General features: G+C 55.2%; 1 long non-coding RNA gene across 1 annotated transcript; it reads right to left on the reverse strand.

The window, feature by feature from the left end:
• Nucleotides 1-2,908: 2,908 nt before the first annotated feature.
• Nucleotides 2,909-7,343, reverse strand: LOC139041684 (uncharacterized). Its single transcript, XR_011497341.1, has 2 exons — nt 7,217-7,343; nt 2,909-7,111 (listed from the first exon to the last, which is right to left on the reverse strand). It is a non-coding gene; the product is annotated as an uncharacterized lncRNA (long non-coding RNA).
• Nucleotides 7,344-8,027: the final 684 nt, after the last annotated feature.

The following is an 8,027-nucleotide window of genomic DNA, read 5'->3' on the forward strand; positions in this document are numbered from 1 at the left end:
CTCCTTAGCCTCAGCTTGGTCAGCCAGAGAGGCCGGGAAGGTAAAGCCTTGCTCAGAGAAGCCCTGGGGCAGACCAGATGCTGGGAAGAGGATGGAGATGGGGAAGGAATTATTGCTCAGAGAAGGGAACCAAATGAAAGTTTCAATAGAAAAGGGGCCTAAGTGTATTATACAAAAGGACTTTTTTGCACTTGTACCCAAGGAGTTGCCATCATTACCATCCCCTCCAGACCATCATGACCACCACCACCGTCATCATCACCATCACCACCACCACCATCACCATCATCACCACCACCACCATCACCATCATCACCACCACCACCATCACCATCATCACCATCACCATCACCACCACCATCACCATCATCACCACCACCACCACCATCACCATCATCACCAGCATCACCACCACCATCACCACCACCATCACCACCACCATCACCACCACCACCACCATCACCATCATCACCATCACCACCACCACCACCATCACCATCATCACCAGCATCACCACCACCATCACCACCACCATCACCACCACCACCACCACCACCATCACCATCATCACCACCACCACCATCACCATCATCACCATCACCACCACCACCACCATCACCATCATCACCACCACCATCACCATCATCACCATCACCATCACCATCATCACCATCACCACCACCACCACCATCACCATCATCACCAGCATCACCACCACCATCATCACCATCACCATCACCACCACCACCACCATCACCATCATCACCATCACCACCACCACCACCATCCCCATCATCACCAGCATCACCACCACCATCACCACCACCATCACCACCACCATCACCACCACCATCACCACCACCATCATCATCACCATCATCAGTACCATCATCATCACTGTCACCACAACCACCATCATATTGTCATCATCATCATATCTGACCTTTAAACTGACCCCATGACAGGTTCCATTTTAAGTGCTTTATCTAAATGAGCTCACTCAGTCCTCCTTACAGCCCCTTGATGCACACGCTATTGTTATCTGCATTTTGCAAGTGTGGCACCTGGAGCACAGAGGTGAGTTGACTTCAAGGTCACACAGCAGGAACTGGGTGGCCAGAATTTGGACCAAAGCCGCCACACTCTGGGATCTGTGCCCTTAAATGTTATTTAGAAGGGCGTTGTTTCCAACAAAAAAAGCCTGGAAACAATCCAAATAATTCCTACAGTGAAAGTGATTGACTGACAAGTCTGTGCCTCAACATGCACAAATCTCGTGAGCAGAAAAAAGCAAGTCACAGAATTTATGCAATATGATTTTTGTTTGTGAAAGTTCAAAAACTGGCAAAATGTATCAATCTATTGCTTAGCAACGTATCTGTACACAGTAAAACTTTAAACAAGACAAGGATTACCGCAGAATTCAGGCCAGCGGTTACCGAAGCTGAAGTGACACAGGAGGGAGGATGTGCCGGGACTGCTCCGAGGCAAGCGGAATGTTCCAGCATTAACCTGGGTGTGGGCTCCACGGCTGTGCCCTTATTTATTATTGTTCTTTCCAATGGTCACATAAGTTAGATACACTCTTTTGTATGTATAGTGTATTTCAGAAATATTTTAAAAGCTTTTTTTTTCTAATCTCCAACTAAAAAAAAAGAGAGAATCCTAAGGAGTTCCCAGACTCTGGATCCCAGCCAGGGAATCTTTCCCATAGCAGCGCCCTCAAACTTTCTCCCGTGTTCACAGGAGAGTCATAAACCCAGAACTTTTCCTACAACCCCAGCCCCTGAGAAGGCTTTCCATCCCGCAGCGCTTCTGTTGCCCAGGGACGGGTCAAATGGCCCACAAAGTGATACATACCATGTATCTCAGTTTGTGCAAAAAGATCACGTCTCAGTGTTTTTGTTTAAATTAGCCTGAAGCTAACTGTAGGCCCTGTGTGTCTGAGGGGATAGAAAACCCAACCTGGGACTCACAGGGAGGATATGACAGCCCCTCCGGCCAGGGCCGTGAGTTGTCACAGTCCACATCTCAGATGTCCTGAAGCCACTGAGCTCAGGACACAGGGCCAGCGGGCTCTCTGCAGTCAGCATCCCTGGTGACATCACGCAGCCCCACCCTCTGGTGTCCCCCAGCCTCCGGGCCCCACATGAAGGGCAGCCTCCCCCAACGCTTTCCCCTCTAGGATGCCCCTGTCACTGAGCACACGCGAGCACAGGAGGTCGGCCCAGCCCCGGCGCTCTGCTGAGAGGGGACACATTCTGGGGACCCCAGGGAGACAAGCATAGTGTGACATTGTGACAAACAAGCCACCCCCCTCAGACCCCCAGACACCACCGCCTCCCATGCCCTTCTAAGAGCTTGATGTCTGCACCAGTCCCGAAGCTGGCACTTATGTGGGTGTTGTTTTGCTAAATGCACCTCTGACCCACGTGCTCCGCCGTCCTTGCAAGGGCACCCACCCTGCCCCGGATTATCAACGGGATGACCCACCCTCCCGCTGGCCACAGGGTGCCCCCGCCTTGCTCTCCTCTGACAGCAGCCACAGCATGTCCCCTAGTCCCCACTTCAGCCCAGGCCCCGTCTCAGTAGCTACTGAGCATTTCAGGCTCTCCTGGCTGAGGGGAGCCAGCAGGAAGGAGAGGAGGGGGCTGGCAGCCTCAGAGCCCAGATCTTAGCGCTGGCCTCCCTGCCCCCAACCCAGCCGCCCCCGCTGGGCCAGGGGCCATCTGCCACCGAGTCAGGTGGGGGCGGGGCGGCAGCTGGGCGGCTGTAGGCAGGGCCCGAGGAGGGGGCTAATCTAGGGTGACTTTTGACCCCACCACCATCCTGAGGCCTAGAGCAGGCACACTCGCACACGCACACACACACAGCGTGCCGGTAAAGCCCGAGGTCCGACTTGTAAGTCTAGTTGTGTCAACAGAGTTTATTTTTGCGGGTCTGTGATTCCCCATCAGCCATTCAAAATCCAAAAAGCCCTGAGAACCAAAAGTTGTTCCACAACTTGTCTGCAGACAAAGTTCAGCCTGGCCAGGGGGACACGAGGCTTGGTTTACGAGCTTCGCTTCACGAAGAGTGTTAATGCATTGCCACACGGGGTGCTGCCCTGCACATCACAGAGCTCTAGTTCTGAATCCCAGCCCGTGTGCACAGAGAAGGGGCCCAGGGCCCGGGGAAGGCGGGGGTCTCAGGGCAGCCTCACTGCCCACCACCCATGCTGGGCATCATGCATGTCACTGACAGGTGTGGGGGGAGCTGCAGACCCACCCAGGAGCCGGGCCCCAGGAACACGTCAAGTTACATTTGCTCCGACCTGTCTTTCCAACGGGAGCAGGAGATGTGCCCACTGGTTTGATGGAAGAGCCTAGAAGACAGGAATGGAGGCCTGCAAATGCCTCCTGGGGCCAGAGCCAGGTCCCATGAATCCTGCTGACTCACTGCTTTCTGCCAAGGGCTGCTGGGGGCCCAACCATCTCCGTCCCAAGCCTCGGATGACCCCCGGGACGCACACGCACACACTTGTATACGCCCACACATGCATCCATGCACATGCACATACATGCATGCACACGTGTGCACATTTGCAAACACACACACGCTTGTACACATGCGCGCACCCCCTCCATACCAGGGTTTCCCTGAGGGTTCTGTCTGCTGGACTACGTGATGACCATTGGCAGCCTGCATGCACATTGCTCAACCGAGAATCCTCCGGGGATGGACGTGCTGTGACCATTAGTGAACAAGTCTGGCTGCTGTTGCTGACCATACCGGCCAGAACTGACACCACCAAAGGCAGGACTTCTGGCCAAGGGGTCTCCTGGGGGGCTCTGCACTTACTTCCAGGATTCTGTTCCCAGCAGTGTGGACCCCTTCCTGGAACTGTGCTTAAAGCTGGTCGTGGCGTCAACACGAAACCAGGCTCCTTCCTCACCCACAGTGAGGACACCAGAGTAGCCACAGAGGCTAAGTGGTTAAGGCCAGCTGGGTCTTCATCGCACATGAAAGCCCCACCTCTGAGAGGGGACCCTGGATCAGACAGGAAGTGGCCCTGCCGGCCTTCTGTCTTCCCTCCGAAACACTGGGAAGAACCCAAGGGCCCAGCAGGCCTTTGGGGGCCCACTGAGCTGAGCCAGCCCACCTTTCCCCCATCCCATCCTCCCCTCTTATCGTCCTCTGTCAACACACAGTCCAACACCACTGAACACCCCCTGAAGCAAACACTCTGCCAACTGCGGGAACTTGTTGGACGTGGGGCTCTGCGGGGAGCAGATGCATCAGCCCTGACGTGGGGCCTGTCCCCTCAGAGCCCAGGGCCCAGGCCAGCAGCCCGGGGGCCCGGAGTTGCCCTCAGGTTCAGCAGTAAACCTTCCTTGCGGTCCCCCAATGCGGCTGGCCTTGGGGTCCCCTGCAAAGCAGGGGCAAACAACGGCAGAGCAGGCCTGGTGCAGGTGTGGCGACATTTCCAACAGGGAGGCTGGCCCGAGGGGGGTGGCGCTGCAGGGCCATCTCCAGCAGCAATTTACATGTGCAAGGTGGGTCAGTCAGACCCTTCCTTAACAAATATTCTCAACCTCTTTTACCGTCCTGACGGGAAATTCTTGGATAATACAATGTATCTACAGCAACATGATAGATAGGTGATAGATACAGATAGGTGATGGATAGATAATAAATGATAGACAGACAGACAGATAGATAGATAGAGGTAAATATAGATCAAGAGACAGATAGATGATAGAAACGTGCGTAGATAGATAGATAGAGGTAAATTGGATAGATGATAGATGATAGAGAGATAGACGATAGAATATAAAATGCCTTGATGGCAGTATGAAAGAAAACTGATTATAATAACTTGTCAATAGTAAGTGTTTGGGACAAGCGCCTGAGACGACATAGTCAAATCCTTGGATGCTTGCATCCAACGTGAAATGTCTGAGGCTGTAGCAGGTGGGAGGAGCCTGACCGTGGGTGTGGCTTCGGTGCGTCCAGTCCCGGGCACGGCATTGCTGTTGGTGCAGTGTTTCCCTGAAATTATAAACAAAGCTCTGGGCAAAACAGAGCCTAGATCTTCCCTTAAGATCAGTCACAGCTGCATGTCTGGGAAGTTCCCTGTGTGTCACGACCATGCGAGAAAGGCATGATGCGTGACAGACGTGGACGTGGGTGGCACACCCAGATCATCCATGTGGATCTTCCGCCCAAATCAGCAGCTGCCACAGACAGTTTGAGCCACAGTGTTGTTCTGTTTGTGTGGGACTGTCTTCATGTGTCCCCAACCCCACCCACAAAATATACCAGTAGTCCCAACGATTGTTGTTTCAACCAAAAAACACCCCGTGGATTTCCAGCTCCTCTGAAACCCACTGCAGATCTTTCGTATTGTGAGCACCAAGGCCAGCATCAGCATCAGCCCACAGGGGACAGGGTCCAGCCCTTGCACTATGCACGTCCCATAATGATTCTAAGGATCTGTCCTCTGAGTCTTTGAAGCCTCAGTCCCGGGGTAGGGCCTTCTGTGGACCCACCGAGTCCCCTTTGTCACCACCTGGACTACACAGCAGAAGGCCCGTCCACAAAAGGTCAGTAACTCTCTGGGAGTGTCGGGTCCAGCAGGGCAGCCTGTGAGTGTCTGCCTCCAGCACGCTGACCCTCCCAGCTCTGTGGGCCCAGGCCAGCTCAGACGCTCCAGCGGTCCCTCATACCCCGGCAGAGAATCTGTAAATGACGCACCCGTCCTTGGTGCCCGTATGTTAGATTCTGAAGATTTACAGGTTGGCTGACATGGCTCTGACCCAGGAAGCCTTGTCACTCCCCGACAGCCCGCCGTGACCCTTGCCTCCACAGGTGTTCGCGGGTCATCTCTTTGTTCCTTACACCAGAACCAGGTGTGGGGCAAGGCCGCGTGGAGGAGCAATCCAAGCAGGCCTGCAGGTGAGACAGACCACTTCTGCCACTGCCTCGTCGTGGGGCATGGACAGCATTCCCAATCTCTGCCTCCCCTGTGTGGGAAATGGAGGAGAGGTGATGCCAGCTCCCAGGGCTGCTGGGAGGACAGAGCGCGACGAGGCCTGGGGAGCACACAGCCGTCGACAAATGGAAGCTGACGTGGCCTCTGTTCACAGGTGATGGAGCAGGCTGAGCAGAGCCAGACGACCAAGCCTGGAACCGGGCAGGCAGCAACCAGCTGAGCAGGAGTCAGATGGAAGCGTCTCTACTGCTCTTCGTGATCCCCCGGGCTGTAACTTGCAAAGTCCATCCATGTCCCTCAGGCTGCACTGGACCCAGGCAAGTGGGAAGGTCTGCCAGAGGTGGGCTGCGCCCTTCCTGGGCCTTGTCATTGGCCGTCCTTGGGTGGAGAATAGTCCTGACACAGCACGAGGGACAAGGGCCAAGCCTTCTGCTTGACCTTCCTCTAAATGTGGTCCGTGGACCTCGTCCATCCATCCCATCCATGAGTGAGACCCCAAAGACACAGGGTTGCCTCACCTAGGGATTGCCATCCAGATCCCACTGACCCTTTTCCTCCTTCCCCTGCCCACAGCCCTCAGCACTGAGCATCTTCCTTTCAGTGGCACCCTTGAGTTCCTGAATTTAATAGTGCAGACGGGACAAGGTCTCCTCGCCCCATTGCGAATAAACCAATCCACATTTGCTGATGACGTCAGTGAACAGAGGCTCTGGCTGTGCCCTAGTCTGACAGGTGAAGACAGTCGTCCCGTAAGGGTGGAGGCGCAGGGCTGCGGCCCGTAGCCTTTGGCAGTGAAGAAACAAAGTCAGTCCTTTGCGAACCCGGACTCAAAACTGGGTTTACTGGCATCTCTAACCTTATTCAAGTCACTTCCCTGCTGAGATCAGAAACACCACATTCCACCGACAACACGGGGCTCCCACCAAACATCAAATAAGCCGACGAACCGGAAAAAGCCCTCACCTTCAAGCTGCTCGTGGAGTGAACGTTTGCCGCAGGAGCGCCAGGCTGAGTGCAGGCTGTGACGCACATTTAAATCAGAACACGGGAAATAAACACTGGGTGTCAAATCCCTCTGGGTATGGCGTCTGGTCTACTGGCTGGAGCGCTTGGCAAGGGCCACGCCGGATCCAATACCTGCTGACAGCAATCGTGAACTTGAGCAAGAAAACTCACCACCCTGCACCTCCTTGGGACCGGTTTCTCAGCCTTTAAAGGAGACTAAGATTGGCACACACCCACCCGGGGAGAGGGGAGGTTGGGGAGTGGAGGTGCCAAGAGCCTGGCAGGGCTGCAGGAGCATGGGGGCTCTGTGGGCTCCTCAGGTTGGAAGACTCTCCCAGAACCATGTCACAGATGCCACTGCGGCTCACCTGAGCTCACCTGGGGAGGGCGGGGCCTTCCCCGTCTCTGCAGAGGGAGCTGGTGTGTGTGCAGAGGGGGCGGTCCCATGCCAGCTCCCTCTGGCTCCTGTCCTCGCGAGAGTGGCCAGACAGGTTCTCCAGGTGGCAGAGGAGCACGTGCAGGCCTGAACACAGCGTTCCGAGCCGTGTCCTGGAGGGCCACCTGCACCGCTCAGGCTCCGTGCATGATCAGGACTTGATCAAGGTATGCATGGGTGTCGTACCCTGCCCACGTCCTCAAGCATGACCGGGAGCATGCTGCAGGAGGAGGAAAGTCAGCCTCCGTGGGGTTAAACCAGGGGGAGTTTTCGGAGCAAGAGAGGAGAGGCTCGGAGAGATGGGCCAGAGGCTTTCTCTTTTGTGCAACTGCTCAGCAGCATGGTGGGCATCTGGGAGGCCCTGAGGATGGGTCTGGGAAGATTGGACATGGCACCCCCCGCAGGGTCCCCAATAGTTAGATTTTGGAGAGAAGACCTCCTTGCCCCATTCTTTCTCTTCGTTGTCTACATCAGTGGTTCCAAATCTGGGAAGGGGTGTTAATGTAGATACCCAGGCCCTGGCCCCACCAGAATCTCTGTGAGGGCTCCCAGGAATCTGCGTTTATCAGAGGTATGTGATTCCGATGCTGCAAGGAGCCCTGAGAACCCCAG

Source organism: Equus asinus, chromosome 23 (genome assembly GCF_041296235.1).
Source record: "Equus asinus isolate D_3611 breed Donkey chromosome 23, EquAss-T2T_v2, whole genome shotgun sequence".
In the NCBI taxonomy this organism is placed as follows: domain Eukaryota; kingdom Metazoa; phylum Chordata; class Mammalia; order Perissodactyla; family Equidae; genus Equus; species Equus asinus.